Source organism: Theobroma cacao, chromosome 6, assembly GCF_000208745.1.
Source record: "Theobroma cacao cultivar B97-61/B2 chromosome 6, Criollo_cocoa_genome_V2, whole genome shotgun sequence".
NCBI classification, from domain to species: Eukaryota; Viridiplantae; Streptophyta; class Magnoliopsida; order Malvales; family Malvaceae; genus Theobroma; species Theobroma cacao.
In genome coordinates, this window is record NC_030855.1 from 3,413,819 (window position 1) to 3,426,811 (window position 12,993).

The 12,993-nt window shown below is 32.8% G+C and overlaps 2 pseudogenes; one reads left to right on the forward strand and one right to left on the reverse strand.

Moving 5' to 3' along the window:
* Window positions 439-8,703, forward strand: LOC18595385 (annotated as a pseudogene).
* Window positions 8,953-11,046, reverse strand: LOC18595386 (annotated as a pseudogene).

Here is a 12,993-nt window from a genome sequence, read left to right on the forward strand (position 1 = left end):
AAAATGTAAACTGTCTTCCGTTAAAAATATTGTCTTTGCATGCAAAAGATAATAAACATTGTCGTACATATGTTGTTAGTAGTTCACACTCCTAACCAAAGGTTGGAGACGTAAATCTTGATTTCTTATCTGTTTATTGGAATTATTTGGGTTTGTAAAATTCAAAGTTACATGAAGGCTGACAAAGCACTTCGGCCTGATTTTAAATATCTCCCGCCCTCCTCCAATGATATGCCAAACTCCTCGTACCCTCGAAGTCAATATAAATCGGAGATTTTGTTCATCAAGTAGCTATACGTATACAACCTGCCATCTTTTTTCTTCTTAATTATCAGCCACAAAATTTAGTTAAATAAGCCTAGTTCTTGCTATTTAACAGTCAAGACCGCGCATATTCATTCCTCTGCCAAAAGAAAGAAAAAGAAAGGCCCTGGGAGAATGTGGAGGCTTACGATAGGAGAGGGTGGCAATAATCCATATATATACAGTACCAACAATTACTTGGGGAGACAGACGTGAGAGTTTGATCCTAATGCTGGCACGCCTGAAGAGCGAGCTGAGGTTGAAGAAGTTCGTCAGAATTACTACAACAATAGGAAACATGTCCGGCCCAGTTCTGACCTCCTTTGGCAGATTCAGGTATAAATAAGTTTTAAAAAGGAAAATTAGAATATAAATCTTAAATAGAAGTGATCAGTCTAAAGTTTAAATTATTATTAAACAACATTAAAGCATGCAAAATTTTTGGTTATTAATATATTTTTTTCATCTAGTAAATGCATGAAGTGTACTTACATATAGTTTGTTTCCAGGGTAAACTACTCTCATCCCTTTAACTTTTAATCATAATAATTTTATACAGATCTATTAATTTTTTAAATGGACACTTCACCTTTAAAGTGTAAACACCGTTAACAAAATATATAAAATGATTAAAATGCCCATTTTTCTTTCTCTCATTTTTTCTCTCAAACAATATGGCCAACCAGCGACCGGTCGACCACCTCACAATAGGTGCTCTCCAAGGGACGGGAGTACTAGATCTGGTGCTTCCTTGATTTTTTTTTTATATAAAAAAAAGTTTATATAATATATTTTTTAAAATTAATAAAAAATAAAATTATCTTTTCAATATTGTCACGTCATCAAACTAACGAAAATACTAACAATTGACTAACGACTAAACGTATATGTCTAATGAAAAATATTTTTTGACANCAACAATTACTTGGGGAGACAGACGTGGGAGTTTGATCCTAATGCTGGCACGCCTGAAGAGCGAGCTGAGGTTGAAGAAGTTCGTCAGAATTACTACAACAATAGGAAACATGTCCGGCCCAGTTCTGACCTCCTTTGGCAGATTCAGGTATAAATAAGTTTTAAAAAGGAAAATTAGAATATAAATCTTAAATAGAAGTGATCAGTCTAAAGTTTAAATTATTATTAAACAACATTAAAGCATGCAAAATTTTTGGTTATTAATATATTTTTTTCATCTAGTAAATGCATGAAGTGTACTTACATATAGTTTGTTTCCAGGGTAAACTACTCTCATCCCTTTAACTTTTAATCATAATTCTATGCAAATTTATTAGTTTTCGAAATAGACAATCTCCTTTAAAAGTGTAAACACCGTTAACAAAATATATAAAATGATTAAAATGCCCATTTTTCTTTCTCTCATTTTTTCTCTCAAACAATATGGCCAACCAGCGACCGGTCGACCACCTCACAATAGGTGCTCTCCAAGGGACGGGAGTACTAGATCTGGTGCTTCCTTGATTTTTTTTTTATATAAAAAAAAGTTTATATAATATATTTTTTAAAATTAATAAAAAATAAAATTATCTTTTTAATATTGTCACGTCATCAAACTAACGAAAATACTAACAATTGACTAACGACTAAACGTATATGTCTAATGAAAAATATTTTTTGACAAGAAGTGTCCATTTTTTGACTCACTCAAAATTTCAATTAAAAACTAAAAAGATTGAAGTATTTTACCCTTGTTTCTATGATTTTGAAAAGATATATACTAAGCTAGCTATGTGTGGTCTTTTTTGAGGGGGCAAAATAGTTGGTTGATCTTTCCTTAGCTAGCTCCAATTGTGCTCATGCGGCTAGCTTGCAACACTTTTTCCTTTGAGGAAAATTTGTTTTTGGAAACCCTTCCTGTTTGAGGCAATTGAAAATTATTTATCAAAATTTTCTTGCAACAATCTAAACTGGAAACTAGTAATAATAACATCCATTTACTGTTTGATTGTATTTTTAAGAGTTACTGAAGTACTACTAAATTAAAATTAAAAATTTCTTTCACTTAGAATAAATGACTCACTAAGTACTAATTTTGAGTTCTATATAAAATTTTGAGTAATTCAAGTTTTGTAACGAAAAAGCCAAAAATATCTATTTGTTTTAAATATATTTTTTGTTTTGTTTTCTTTCTATTTAAGAAATTTTATTGTTTTCCATTGACTACCATACGTAGAGTGTTGGTGTTTAAATTTATGATTATGGCTTCTATTGATAAGTTATTGCCCCCTTCATCCTAAACTTAAGTAAAGTGTCAAATGAGAAGAAAGCAGTAAAGATTTGTAAGATAAATGGGATATATATAAACAGAAAAAGGGTGAATTAGAATATAAAAGACGAGAAGTTCTGCTGAGAAGGTGTGGATCACAAAATTAGTCAAAAGCACGAATTGAGGAAAAGGATGAGGAAGTACTCATAATAATTGCAATTAATAATTGTAAGAAAAAAGTAAGGAAAAAGTGAAAGCACATTCCTATTTCTCAGCTGACACTGATTACGGCATATGATGAAAACTTCATATTATATATTGTTGAAGAATATTTTCCATGTGTTGGAGTTGCCTTTTCTTTTCACTTTCGTTTCTTTGATGAACGCAGTCCTTAAAAGAGAAGAACTTCAAACAAACAATTCCCCCAGTAAAGATTAAGGACGGTGAGGAAATCACATGTGAAACAGCTACAGCTGCACTAAGGAGAGGTGTTCATTTATTGTCAGCCCTGCAAGCAAGTGATGGCCACTGGCCTGCTGAGAATTCTGGTCCAATGTTCTATTTTCCTCCTTTGGTGACTACTCAAATCGCTTCTCTTTTCTCTTCGGGTTTCATTTCTTTAATGATATGCTTGATTCCCAAAAAAAAAAAAAAAATAGTTATTTCATAAAAATAAAATAAAGGGGAATAACTATTATATAGTTTAGTTCATGAAATGAGATAAGATTCAAATTGTTATTATGATTTATTCCAATGTTTGGTTGGTAGGAATAGTTTTAAGAATAATTAAGGATTACGTGGTAAATGACAAAAATATCTTTTAATAAAATTAAAAAGTTTATTTTGTTAAAAGATAAAAATAGTCTAATAATTGGTAATAAAATCAAAATACCTTTTACAATATTAAATAATATTTTCACCACAATACAAACATATTTTGTTATAATTTAATAATATTTGTATTAGAAGATAATTAAACTTTTTATTATAATTAAATAATATTTAATCCTAAAGACAAATTAAATATATTCTTTATTAAATTTAAAGTAAAAATAAAAAAATTCTAGATTACATTTATTATAGTCCAATAATAATATTAAATAATATTCTTTATAATATTTATTATAATTAAATAATATAAATATATTAAATGATATTTAAATATTTCCGTTTTCTATTTAAAAAAATTGAAGTAAAAAATTCCTTATAAAGGGTATTTTTGTAAAGTGGAGGAGAGCGGCAATACCTGGAAGCTCCAAAAATGGAATTGCCTTAGAGAGGAGTGAGCAATAGAGAAAGGAAAAATGAGTTTAGTATTATTTTATAAGATGAGTTTTGAAATTGTAAAGGGATATTTTTATCTAATTAATTTTTTTTTCTATTTCAAAAAATTCAGGATAGCCATTATCAAGGTTTTTTGGAATGTTCATTCCATTAAATCAAATGTAACTTTATCTTAAGAATAACAATAGGAAGAGAATAGCTATTCCATTCCCAGCCAAGCATACCATAACAGTTTTTTTAAGAATTTTGACAATATTTTAAGAGTACATATCTATTCCTAATTACTTTAAGTTAATTTATGCAATGACCACGTTCTAAAATTAAACTGCAGGCCATGGCTTTGTACATTACAGGGCATATTGACACTGTGTTCTCTGCAGAGCATCGCAAAGAAATCCTCCGATACATATACTGTCATCAGGTACATGACTGATTGGTTAAATTAAGGGGAAAAAGGCCTAGATTTTCGCGTCTTCTTCTCTGATTTATTTGTTTTACCTTTCGTTTCAACCGTCTTGCTTAAACGTAATCATCCATTTCAAGTTCATGAATGTACGTTATTTGTTGTAGAACGAAGACGGTGGTTGGGGATTACACATAGAGGGTCACAGCATCATGTTTAGCACTGCTCTCAACTACATTTGCATGCGTTTGCTTGGAGAAGGGCCTGATGGCGGCCAAGACAACGCTTGTAAGAGAGCACGAAAATGGATTCTTGACCGTGGTGGTGTAACAACAATACCGTCTTGGGGAAAGACGTGGCTTTCGGTATATGACATATTTACTTGTAATAAATATTTTTGCTTCTAGAACACCAGAAATATTAACTAAAATTTGTTTCAAATGATTATTCTTCGTTGGAGATACTTGGTCTGTTTGACTGGTCTGGCTGCCATCCCATGCCCCCAGAGTTTTGGGTCCTTCCTTCCTATTTTCCCATTCATCCAGGTTCGAAAAATGTTTCTTTGTTAGTGATCAAATATGCGTCCTCATCATTAGAAAGAGTTGCTTTCATCTTCCTCCTGGAAATTATCTGCATACAGATTATAATTAAGATTATATTGGTTATTTGATTGCACTCTGCACAACCGGCTTTAAATAAGTATATTATTGGTTCCACACCTTGATATTAAAATTTGATTGCCTTATTTTTTTGATTAATACAGCAAAAATGTGGTGTTACTGTCGCATTACGTACTTGCCTATGTCGTATTTATATGGGAAAAAATTTGTTGGTCCAATCACACCTCTCATACTACAGTTGAGAGAAGAACTCCACATTGAACCATATCATAAAATTAATTGGAGGCAAAAGCGCCATTTATGTGCAGAGGTGTGTGTACGAGACTTGCTATATTCCTAAGAACTTTTATGCACGTCATACAATCACATTATTTTCTCAAGAAATCCTCACATTTGGGATGATTATATATGGGAAATTTTTTTTGCAGGAGGATCTTTACTATCCCCATACTGTGTTACAAATGTTACTATGGAACAGTCTTTCCACATTTACAGAGCCTCTCCTTTCTCGATGGCCCCTTAACAAGTTGAGAGAAAAGGCTCTTCAGAAAACAATGGACCACATTCATTATGAAGACGAATGCAGTCGGTACATTACCATTGGAGGCGTGGAGAAGGTAATGGAATTTTCTAGTACTATATATGAAAATGACCAATTGAGTATGGAAATTTGGATAATTTTATTTGTTGATCCATATGCTACTTGGATCATATAAGCAGCCCTTATGCATGCTTGCTTGTTGGCTGGAGAATCCCACCGGGGATTATTTTAAAAAGCACCTTGCCAGGATTGCTGACTACTTGTGGGTTGGAGAAGATGGAATGAAAATGCAGGTTAGTGAAAATTTTCTCTAGCTGAAACTTGCAAAATAATCAGCCTTGACTTGATTGTGATTCCGTTAAACTTTATTCATTTTAACCCAACTTTATACCTATGCTTCGACTTAGTAGAATGTTGTACCATAAACCATAAATTTTTTATGTGCCTTGTGGTTCTAGAATTTACCATTTGGTATGTACATGCAGAGTTTTGGAAGTCAAGTTTGGGATTGTAGTTTCGCTCTTCAAGCTTTGCTTGCTAGCGATCTTACTAACGACATCAGACCTACACTTATGAAAGGACACGACTTCCTGAAGCATTCCCAGGTTCCAATGCATAATGGTGTTTATGATTTTTTTTTCCTTCTTGATTTTGTTTGGATTTACCTTTTTAACACCCCTTAAAATTTGAAGGTCAAGGATAATCCCCCCGGTGACTTTAAACGAATGTTCAGACACATTTCTAAAGGATCATGGACCTTTTCTGATCAAGATCATGGATGGCAAGTTTCTGATTGCACTGCAGAAAGTTTGAAGGTAAATTGCTTTTGTCCAAGCACAGTGCTAACATTTATCCCAGCTATAATGGTTAAAATTTGAACTCTAACTTCGTTTAGGGATTGCATTTTTCCAAAGAACCTAGCTAGGGGGGTTTATTGGATAAGAAAAGGTTATCTTCAATCACACTAAATCTCTATAATGTACAGAAAGTAAAATGTTCAATCACAACACTCCTGACCAGCTCCTATTTATTGTTTTACAGTGCTGCCTATATTTCTCAAAGATGCCACCAGAAACTGTTGGTGAGAAAATGGAACCAGAGAAATTCTATGACGCTGTCAATGTTATAATATCATTACAGGTAAATTAATTGTGGCCCTTGAATTAAACTTTACTTGGACCCTGTAGACATGGATGTAATAATTAACAGATGCAGCTAGTGTTTGGATTAGTTTAGAAACATATTTACATCCTTAAAAATGTGTTAACTATATATAAAATTCAGGAATTTCAAAAACGTGTTAACGATAAGCTTATAATTCCCAATGGTAACTTGTGATGGAAAATGTATCCTATTCCAAATTAATTTCCCAATGCTTTGACTTGGGTGACTATAATTTGATTGCAATCAGTATAAAATTGTTGCAGAGTCAGAATGGGGGTTTCTCAGGATGGGAGCCAGCAACAGCTGGATTATGGATGGAGGTAGGAACTCCAACATAAATTGAACTAGCCTCTGACCTGAGTCTTCTATTTGCAAACTTATCAAAAACTTTTGAACTTGTCTTCCATTCCAATAGATTTCTTTGACCAGTACTAATGCTTTTAATGTTATGCTCTCAGTGGCTCAATCCTGTGGAGTTTCTCGACGATAATGTCATTGAGCATGAGTAAGGGCCTTACATTTACCTTCTTCTCTTTGTAATTCTTTATAGAGAAATGCTATTCGGTCACTCATGAACAAATGAGGCCGAATTCGATTCGATTGAATAAAATTACTCCCGTCGTTGTATCAGTCGGCTCAATTTTCAGTCTCCTACCTTTCCCACTGTATAGCACAGCCCTTGATTTATATAGCAATACCCTAGTAGACTAATAAGTAGATTATGGATTGATCCAGGTATACGGAGTGCACAGCATCAGCAATACAGGCACTAGTTCTTTTTACGGAGTCTTATCCTGGACACAGAGGAAAAGAGATTGAGAAATGCATTGCCAAAGCTGTCCTGTTTCTTGAAAACGTACAAAAGCCAGATGGTTCATGGTATGTTTTTCACTAATAACATTATCGGGTTAAATTTGGAGCATGATGAATATCAACTGCGATTGATAAGTATTGTCATAGGTATGGTAGTTGGGGGATTTGCTTCACGTATGGGACATGGTTTGCACTAGGAGGTTTAGCTGCTGCTGGCAAGAACTACAACAATTGTCTGGCCGTGCGTAAAGGACTCGATTTTCTACTTGAAACACAAACAGATGATGGTGGTTGGGGAGAGAGCTATCTTTCATGTCCAAAAGAGGTAATCCTTGTTGCCTATACAATCATATGTTTCTCCAACCTCAACCAATCACCTCATTGTTTCCCAACTTGTTTCTTTTTTACTTGTGAAAACATTTTGAACTAGGGTTACACGTACCCTCTACAAGATTGGAATCTACTACCTACAAATTAAAATTCAAGTTCAAATTCTTCTGCCTGCAGGTATATACACCTCTTGAAGGAAATAGATCAAATTTGGTGCATACTGCAATGGCCTTGATGGGTTTAATTCATGGTGGACAGGTTAGTTTTGTCATTTGATTAACAAATACTTGCTAATATCTTCTTAATTATATTACTCTTGATAAGTATATGCTTTTCACCATTTATAATAGGCAAAACGAGATCCTAATCCCCTACATCGTGCTGCAAAGCTTTTGATCAATTCTCAACTACCAGATGGTGATTTTCCCCAACAGGTAACTGAAAGGACTGTTTAAACTTTGAATGCACTAGTGTCCAGCACTTCATCTAAGCATGAGAAACATAGCAACTTATAAAGGAGTTAGACACCTACTGGATAAGTTTGTTGTCCCTTAATTAAACCTTTAAATTTCAAATCATGCCATCTTTTCAAGATTTCAAGATAAGCTTCTTTAGAGACTTGATTCACTGATGAACTTTCTATCAGAAGAGGTTGAAGCTAAAGCACACCCAGGTAAGGAACAGAAAGAACTCCCAAAATAAACACTCGTGCAAACACCAACAAAAAAGGGGAGGGAACATGAAATCCATGAAATGTGCTAGTTACAAATGTTTACTTGCTAATGTTTGATACTTCTTTGCGACAGGAAATGATGGGAGTTTTCATGAGCAATTGCATGCTACACTATGCATCCTACAGGAACACTTTCCCGACTTGGGCTCTAGCTGAATATCGAAAGCATGTTCCATTGCCTTCGAAATGCATTTGAATGAAGCAGATGATATCCAGGCAAAGACTATTATAAATAAAGTGGCTGAAACTTACTATTTAAATGTCCATGTACATAAATATGTGTGTGTGTGTGTGTGTGTGTGTATAGAGAGAGAGAGAGCAATCCACTACACCCTGTCGTATCTTTTCATATAATTTATATTTGGTTAATCCAATCATTAGATTTTGTGCTTTATTCACATAAATTATGTATGTTAAGTTTGAAGTTAATTAAAGATGTCTAAGTAATTATTTGATACAATAAATCAAAACATAAAGTCTGAAATGAAATCAATTTACTATAACTTCTGAATCATAGAGAGCTATCTGTACACAATGTATCAAACAATTCTGTCAAATTGTAAGGCAATAATAACTACTGCAAATATAGAAAAGACTAGTTCATAAGTGATACAATTGTAGTCATCACATAGCTTCGACAATGCTATTGTGCACATCAATAGTTAAATTTTAAAAAGAAAAAACTCAAATTAAATGGAAATGATCTTTCCACTTCTGTTGAAAAGCTAGCCTTTACAAACTAAACATCCATGGCGCAAGAAAAAATTCCTTTGATTTACAGTAGGAACAGAACCACATGGCATTGTAATTTTCCTTAGAGATGGCCTTGAAAACACCATCCAAGCTACAATATCTACACTCACATTATTGCACCACCTCAAATTCATCTCTTTTAAAGCTTTGCAGTTTACAACCACACCTTCAACTCCTCTTGCAGTCACATTCAAGCAACCTTCCAAATTCAGATGTGATAGCCTACAACATCTCTTCCCAATCAAAGTCAATGCCTCATCATTAATTCCCAAACCCTCTGCCTGCAAAACCTCTAGTTTAGGAAGTTCAAAGTCTATTTCAAGATTTTTAATCCCTTCACATCTATTAATCTCCAAACACCTAATATGCAAACAACTCTTTAAAATTCCCAAGATGCCTCTTTCAGTAATATGTGAGCAATAGGTGACATCGAGTACTTCTAAATTGGGGCAAACATAGGCAGCCTTTTTTATGCATTCATCATTCAAACTGTTATTCCAAGCCAAATATAGTGACTTAACTCGAGGATTTACCACTATTTCAGTTGGAAATTCTTCCACTCCGATATTGGTTCTCTCCATATTGATAATGCTTAACAAAGGACAGTTTTTCGTAAGATTGAAGAAAGTTGAATTCGTTAACTTCGAGCATAAACTAAGGTTTGTAAAGGTTAAATTACCAAGAAACTTGGTCAATTCCATCATGGACTCATCGTTGAGAAAATTTGCTCCTTCAAGATCTAAGTATGTAAGAGACTGGTATTTAGAGAAGAGAAAATAAATCCCATCAAATGTATAACAAAAGCAACGAGAGAGAACAAGTTTGGTCAGTGGAAGGCATGCTTCAGCAACTAAACACAACAATTCATCAGATATAAACGAATTTGAGAGATCAAGCTCGCATAAACCTCTTGCATATGCAAACGAATCCTTAAAACATAAATCTATTGAAGGAATTCCAATTCCATTCATCGAAATCGACTTCAAATTACCACTTTTAAGCATAGCCAAAGCAATTCCATTCTGGGTAATGAAATCGCAATCACGGATCCCAATTTCACTCAAAAACAAACAATTCAACGATAAACTAACAAGAGCTTGATCGGTTATAAACGGATTACCAGAAAGATCCATCTTCTGCAATCTCCTGAGCCTCGAGGCCAAGCCAAGGATCCATAATCAGTAACCAAACCCGGAAAACTCCTTGACTCCAACGATCCATTGGGGGAAAACCCACATCCATGGTCAGGGTAGCTAATATCAACAGCTTCAAGAAAAGGGAAACAGTTCCCAATCTCAATCAAATCAGAGTCTGTCAAGGACACAATTTTTGAGCAATTCAGTTCTTTCAAATTCCTCAATTTGGAACCCAGCTGCTTCAAACCCAATAAAGGAAAACTCGTTTGGTTTGAAACGTCGAGCGATATTAAGGGCAACCCAGATTGTGAAATCTGGGAAAGAACAGAATCGAGACTGCCGTGAATGTCACGGAAAATGATCGTGTGGAGATTTGGAAAACGGCGGAGAAGACGAGGGAGGGATTCCAAGGTTGGGTCAGTGATGGTGAGCGTGTGACGGAGATGATTGGTGATGGAGAGAAACATGTTGCAGACTAAAGAGAGAGGTTCGACATAGCGATGGTGTTGTAATAAACTGAAAATTGATTCCCAGCATTCTTGCGGTAGTTCCATTGTCAGTTTCTTTCAACGGGAGAGAAGAGAATGGAGGAGGCCAGAGAAAGAGAAAACAAAAGAGTGATTTTAAGCTTGGGAAGCAGCTGGATAACGGGCAAGACCAGCAAAAGGCATATGTAATGCAAGGATTCTTTTCAAAATGCAGATGATGGCTACTATTTGAAAATTTTTCTTTTTCCTTTCCATTTGATAACTTTATTCCATTAAAAGGATTTCATTTCTTTTTCCTCCATAGCCATTAAATTTTAAATACAATAAAATAGAAAATTTTTTATTTCTTTTATTTTTGCTGCAAAATAATTTAATTGGGATTTACCTAATTCATTTTTAATTGTTCCAACAATCAAAAATAATATAATTGAAGACACATCTAGCTATTTGAGTTTAAAATTTTATTTTCAAAGATTTTGAATTCCAATCCATTATAAACAAAATTGAATGTATAAATTAGGAAAGATTATTTCATTATCATATGGCTAAGATTTTTCATATACCTCAAAAAAAAAACTTAATACAATTTTAGACATAATATAAGTTCAGTGAAAGTAATTGAGGCCTTTCCTTGGCACATAGATAAGGAATTTCAATTTCCTTAACATCTAAGTTTTCCATTGTAAGGAATCTGTTTGTGCTTATCTAGACTGACTTTACATCCTATTCAACTTTTCCCCTTCTGTACCTCTACCGCTATACCAAATAGACTTGAAAGGAAGCAATTATTCTGGGGATTTTGATTTCTAATATTAAAGTTCAGTGAATAACAATCAAGTTTTTCCTTTTTAATCAAGTTTTCAAGTTCGAGTCAATTTTTTTGTTAATTTTAATAATACCCTAACATTAATTATCGCCTCAAAATTAACACGTGACCATTCAAGTAATTTTGGATTTTAATTATTGTGTTTTTCAATTGGTGTTTAGCTTGTTTGTTTTGACCTGTTAATCTACATTAGTATATTAGTAAATGTAATAAATGTAAAGAACACATTAGTAGTATTTTTGCCAAAATGAAAGTAGAAAAATGAGAGAAAAAAAAACAAATAAAGTTAGTTATCAGTACACCCTTTTTCGCATAAGTTGAAAAAAGCGTTTTCTTTTTTTTAAAATAAAAAAAAAATGAATGGCAGAATCATGTCAATCAACGATGTTTTTTCTTTAGAAAATAGTTCTCTTATTTTCTTTTTTTTTTTAATTTTTTCAATTTTACAAGATTGGTTTTCTTAAACTAAGAAAATCATAACTTCTCTTGCACTATAAAAAAGTTTTACTTTTTTCAAAAAAAAAAATTTGTAAGTAAAAGTCAAAACCCATTAAAAATAAATTTTTGCAAAGAACTTTTGAGGAAAATTTTGTAGGAAAATATGTCATTGAAAACCTAATCGGTAATGCCAATGAATGAAATTTTGTTAGTAAAACATTGGATTTTTCAATAGTATATTCTATCGAAAAAGGTTTAAAAATGTCAAAAAATTATATTAATTCATCGATAATTATAGCATCAAATCAGTCGCAAAAGAATAAATTTATCGATGAAATTCTCAAGTCTCAAGCTTTGAAGAATTGAAGAAATTTCAAAAATATTAATATTAGGTTTTGAGATTTTTTCAAGAAATTGCTCTTCGATCTTGTCCCAACCTAGGGAAAAAGATTAATTCCATTTGTTCAACATAAAGTCATCAATACCCTTGAAGTGGATTTGTTTAAAAAATGCATAATATCTAAAAAAAATTCCTAAACTATTTTGAAAAATTCAAATAAACTTTGATTCTTTTATTGAGTTTAATTAAACCTTTATACTTTTGTTTTAAGCCAAAAAAGCTTTTATATTTTTATTTTAAGCTAAATAAGCTATTGTGACTAATATTTGATTTAGTTAAAAAGTCATTCGTCATTCTATACCATGTGGAGTTGATGAAGTATATTGATACGTTATAATGGATGATGATGTGGCATTATGGCATTGCCATACATGTGGTATTTTTTTCCTTTCATGTCAGTACCACGTCAATAGTAAATGAGTATAAAATGATAAATGATATTTTGACTAATGCTAATTATTCAAATAAGTCTTTATTCGTTTATTACATTCAATCAAATCTTTATATTTTTTTTTATCCAAATAAATTCTTATAACT